The sequence below is a fragment of the Ovis canadensis genome, chromosome 19 (assembly GCF_042477335.2).
Source record: "Ovis canadensis isolate MfBH-ARS-UI-01 breed Bighorn chromosome 19, ARS-UI_OviCan_v2, whole genome shotgun sequence".
In the NCBI taxonomy this organism is placed as follows: domain Eukaryota; kingdom Metazoa; phylum Chordata; class Mammalia; order Artiodactyla; family Bovidae; genus Ovis; species Ovis canadensis.
This window is the reverse complement of record NC_091263.1, coordinates 21,498,029-21,503,871: the sequence shown is the minus strand read 5'-3', so window position 1 is coordinate 21,503,871 and position 5,843 is coordinate 21,498,029. Positions and strand designations below refer to the sequence as shown.

The following is a 5,843-nucleotide window of genomic DNA, read 5'->3' as shown; positions in this document are numbered from 1 at the left end:
TACCTTTGTCATTGTTTAGTTATTACAGAAGCATAGTGTTTAAATGAAAGTGTTCTCCAGACTTCGAGGAGTTGGCTTTACAACGTGGGTGAGAATACTGGACTTTGGATCTGCCAGGGCGTGGGGCATGGGCAGGAAAAAACACATCCGCCTGTGGGCTCTCTCTCTTGGAAAGTTAGAATACACATTCATACAACATCTTTAGGGAACCATGTGTGAAGAGTTACAAAAAATGTTGTGAACTAAATAAAGGCCTTCAAATACTTCCAAAGCAGCAAATTTGGACTCAGTCACATTTCCTAGTATGGGTAATAGTCCCCCAAACAGGCTCATTCTCGTTCAGGCTGTTCAGTGACTGGGAAAGTGAAGCAAAACTCGGGTGGTTCTGGTAAAGCTACAGGTATGTGTGTAGTTTGCAAAATTCCTGCCTCCAGACGTATGAGAATAACAAGATCTTTATAGTCATCACAAACTCACTGTAACTTGTACATTCTTCAGACATCTGTGTTTTGATAAAGAGCATGATTTTATCAATATACAGTCAACTACAAGGAGCAGAATATCTAACGAGGTGGGTCTTAAAACACTTAGAAAGTGAAAGTTGCTCAGAAAGAATGTCCGACTCTTGGCAACCCCGTGGACTATACAGTCCATGGGATTCTCCAGGCCAGAATACTGGAGTAGGTAGCCTTTTCCTTCTCTAGGGGATCTTCCCAACCCAGGGATCGAACCCAGGTCTCCCGCATTGCAGGCAGATTCTTTACCAGCTAGGCCACCAGGGAAGGCCTAAAACACTTCAACACTAAGGAAAATTTATTTCACAAGAAGTCTGGGTGGTTCAGTTCCACAGGTGATAAATTGAGTGGCTCAGGAGTGTCACCAGGGACCCAGGCTCTTTCCATGTTTTCATGCCCATCCTTCTGTTTTTGTCCTCTGGGTTGCCCCTCTGGCTGCCTGGGCACAGGAGGGCCTAGAGGAGCTACTCCACGTTCAAGGTCAGGTGGGGCGGCGGTGAGGAGATACCCCTCGTCCAAGGTAAGGAGCAGTGGCTGTGCTTTGCTGGAGCAGCTGTGAAGAGATACCCCACGTCCAAGATAAGAGAAACCCAAGTAAGACAGTAGGTGTTGTGAGAGGGCAGACACACTGAAACCATACTCACAGAAAACTAGTCAATCTAATCCCACTAGGACCACAGCCTTGGCTAACTCAGTGAAACTAAGCCATGCCCTGTGGGGCCACCCAAGAAGGGCAGGTCATGGTGGAGAGGTCTAACAGAATGTGGTCCACTGGAGAAGGGAATTCAGTATTCCTGCCTTGAGAACCCCATGAACAGTATGAAAAGGCAAAACGATAGGATACTGAAAGAGGAACTGCCCAGGTCAGTAGGTGCCCAATAAACTACTGGAGGTCAGTGGAGAAGTAACTCCAGAAAGAATGAAGGGATGGAGCCAAAGCAAAAACAATACCCAGCTGTGGATGTGACTGGTGATAGAAGTAAGGTCTGATGCTGTAAAGAGCAATATTGCATAGGAACCTGGAATGTCAGGTCCATGAATCAAGGCAAATTGGAAGTGGTCAAACAGGAGATGACAAGAGTGAACGTAAACATTCTAGGAATCAGCGAACTAAAATGGACTGGAATGGGTGAATTTAACTCAGATGACCATTATATCTACTACCGCGGGCAGGAATCCCTCAGAAGAAACGGAGTAGCCATCATGGTCAAAAGAGTCTGAAATGCAGTACTTGGATGCAATCTCAAAAACAGCAGCATGATCTCTGTTCGTCTCCAAAGCAAACCATTCAATATCACAGTAATCCAAGTCTATGCCCCAACCAGTAACACCGAAGAAGCTGAAGTTGAATGGTTCTGTGAAGACCTACAAGACGTTCTAGAACTAACACCCCCAAAAGATGTCCTTTTCATTATCAGGGACTGGAATGCAAAAGTAGGAAGTCAAGAAACACCTGGAGTAACAAGCAAATTTGGCCTTGGAATACAGAATGAAGCAGGGCAAAGGCTAATAGAGTTTTGCCAAGAGAATGCACTGGTCATAGCAAACACCCTCTTCCAACAACACAAGAGAAGACTCTACACATGGACATCACCAGATGGTCAACACCGAAATCAGATTGATTATATTTTTTGCAGCCAAAGATGGAGAAGCTCTATACAGTCAGCAAAAACAAGACCGGGAGCTGACTGTGGCTCAGATCATGAGCTCCTTATTGTCAAATTCAGACTTAAACTGAAGAAAGTAGGGAAAACCACTAGACCATTCAGGTCTGACCTAAATCAAATCCCTTATGATTATACAGTGGAAGTGAGAAATAGATTTAAGGGCCTAGATCTGATAGACAGAGTGCCTGATGAACTAAGGACAGAGGTTCATGGCATTGTACAGGAGACAGGGATCAAGACCATCCTCATGGAAAAGAAATGCAAAAAAGCAAAATGGCTGTCTGGGGAGGCCTTACAAATAGCTGTGAAAAGAAGAGAAGCGAAAAGCAAAGGAGAAAAGGAAAGATATAAGCATCTGAATGCAGAGTTCCAAAGAATAGCAAGGAGAGATAAGAAAGCCTTCCTCAGCAATCAATGTAAAGAAATAGAGGAAAACAACAGAATGGGAAAGACTAGAGATCTCTTCAAGAAAATTAGAGATACCAAGGGAACATTTCATGCAAAGATTGGCTCGATAAAGGACAGAAATGGTATGGACCTAACAGAAGCAGAAGGTATTAAGAAGAAGTGGCAAGAATACACAGAGGAACTGTACAAAAAAGAGCTTCACGACCCAGATAATCACAATGGTGTGATCACTCACCTAGAGCCAGACATCCTGGAATGTGAAGTCAAGTGGGCCTTAGAAAGCATCACTATGAACAAAGCTGTGTAGGTAATGGAATTCCAGTGGAGGAGCTCTTTCAAATCCTGAAAGGTGATGCTGTGAAAGTGCTGCACTCAATATGCCAGCAAATTTGGAAAACTAACCAGTGGCCACAGGACTGGAGGTCAGTTTTCATCCCAATCCCAAAGAAAGGCAATGCCAAAGACTGCTCACACTCCCCCACAATTGCACTCATCTCACATGCTAGTAAAGTAATGCTTAAAATTCTCCAAGCCAGGCTTCAGCAATACGTGAACCGTGAACTTTCAGCCTGGTTTTAGAAAAGGCAAAGGAACCAGAGATCAAATTGCCAACTTCCGCTGGATCATGGAAAAAGCAAGAGAGTTCCAGAGAAACATCTATTTCTGCTTTATTGACTATGCCAAAGCCTTTGACTGTGTGGTCACAATAAACTGGAAAATTCTGAAAAAGATGGGCATACCAGACCACCTGACCTGCCTCTTGAGAAATCTGCATGCAGGTCAGGAAGCAACAGTAAGAACTGGACATGGAACAACAGACTGGTTCCAAATAGGAAAAGGAGTACGCCAAGGCTGTATATTGTCACCCTCCTTATTTAACTTACATGCAGAGTACATCATGAGAAACGCTGGACTGGAAGAAGCACAAGCTGGAATCAAGATTGCTGGGAGAAATATCAATAACCTCAGATATGCAGATGACACCACCCTTATGGCAGAAAGTGAAGAGGAACTAAAAAGCCTCTTGATGAAAGTGAAAGAGGAGAGTGAAAAAGTTGGCTTAATTAAAGCTCAACATTCAGAAAACGAAGATCATGGCATCCGGTCCCATCACTTCAAGGGAAATAGATGGGGAAACAGTGTCAGACTTTATTTTTGGGGGCTCCAAAATCACTGCAGATGGTGACTGCAGCCATGAAATTAAAAGACGCTTACTCCTTGGAAGAAAAGTTATGAGCAACCTAGATAGCATATTCAAAAGCAGAGGCATTACTTTGCCAACAAAGGTCCGTCTAGTCAAGGCTATGGTTTTTCCTGTGGTCATGTATGGATGTGAGAGTTGGACTGTGAAGAAAGCTGAGCACTGAAGAATTGATGCTTTTGAACTGTGGTGTTGGAGAAGACTCTTGAGAGTCCTTTGGACTGCAAGGAGATCCAACCAGTCCATTCTGAAGGAGATCAGCCCTGGGATTTCTTTGGAAGGAATGATGCTAAAGCTGAAACTCCAGTACTTTGGCCACCTCATGCGAAGAGTTGACTCATTGGAAAAGACTCTGATGCTGGGAGGGATTGGGGGCAGGAGGAGAAGGGGACGACAGAGGATGAGATGGCTGGATGGCATCACTGACTCGATGGATGTGAGTCTGAGTGAATTCCGGGAGTTGGTAATGGACAGGGAGGGCTGGTGTCCTGTGATTCATGGGGTTGCAAAGAGTCGGACACGACTGAGTGACTGAACTGAACTGAACTTGACCCTCTGATGTAACAGAGTGGTGACATCTCCAGGTGTCATCTGCTTCTACAACAATATCCGTGTCTCTCCAAGGTTTTTCACAGAAGCCCCTTGGTAGACTTCACCTATTTTACTAGGAGCCATTAAATGCCTATTTGCAAATCAGTTATTAACATGGAGAACAGAATTGCTGTGACTGGCTTAAAGTCATCAAAATCCCTCTCCTTAGGTTGTGAATACCTGTGAAGCATATAGCCTTCTGATAGCTAAACAAAACTGGTTCTGTTAGCAAGAGAAAGGACCATGGGTTAGGGATCAACAGTGTCCGTCCTGTTTAAGAAATTGGGGGAGGCCTGTCTAACCGACAACCATTTAAAATAGAAAATTGTAATTATACTAAATTACAATTCTACACATAATGTGTACCACAGGAAACTGGTTTAATAAACGGTGGGGAGTAGTATTCTTTCCCTGATACCACGCCATTTGGTTACTTGGTTTGGCCGCACCACGCGGCATGCGGGATCTTAGTTCCCCAGCCAGAGAGGGAGCCTTGGCCCTGCAGTGGGAACAAGATCTCTTTAACCACAGGACTTCCAGGAAGTCCCTGGCTACTTTTATTTTTAATTTTTGAAATATGTCAAGCACCGGAAGTACAGGATAACGGCTGCTGCAGATATCACCCAGCTTTAGTAGATCATAACATTTTGCCATTATTTGCTTTAAGGGTCCCCATTTAAAGAGAAAAAAGTTATCCTTTTAAGTACCACCACCTCTAATCTTACTCTTTGCTTTTCCAACAGTCAACACTATTTTGAATTTGGTGGACATCCTTTCTGCTTTTCTTGTCTACTATATGTTCAGATGTATCCACAGTGTATAACGTGTAGTTTGCTTTTTTTCAGTCAATAGGATTTTGAAATTTATCTGATACATGTAACTCTGGTTGGTTTATTTTTCGCCACTTGGTATTTCCTTGAACGTATATGCCACAACTTACTTATCATTTCTCTGTTGATAAGAAAAGTTTAAATTATTGATCATTTCAACCAGTATGGCACCGAATAAGCATCCTCGAACATCTTGTGCACATGTGCTGGGTGTGTATTTAGAAATGAAATTGTCGGGTCGGGGGTATATGCATTTTCAACATAGCTGCTGCTGCTAAGTTGCTTCAGTCGTGTCTGACTCTGCGACCCCACAGAAGGCAGCCCACCAGGCTCCCCCGTCCCTGGGATTCTCCAGGCAAGAACACTGGAGTGGGTTGCCATTCCCTTCTTCAATGCATGAAAGTGAAAGGTGAAAGTGAAGTTGCTCAGTCGTGTCCGACTCTTCGTGACCCCATGGACTGCAGCCCACCAGGCCCCTCCATCCATGGGATTTTCCAGGCAAGAGTACTGGAGTGGGGTGCCATTGCCTTCTCCATTCAACACAGCTAAATGGGTCTGCAAGGTGGTGGAACCACTGGGATTATATTCCCATAGGCAATGTGCTTGCTGGGTTCCTCCCTCTTGTCTCACA

The 5,843-nt window shown here is 44.2% G+C and overlaps 1 protein-coding gene across 4 annotated transcripts in view; it reads right to left on the bottom strand.

The window, feature by feature from the left end:
* CMTM7 (CKLF like MARVEL transmembrane domain containing 7) overlaps positions 1–5,843 on the bottom strand; it is a 120,895-nt gene that overhangs the window by 16,938 nt on the left and 98,114 nt on the right. The window lies entirely within an intron of this gene.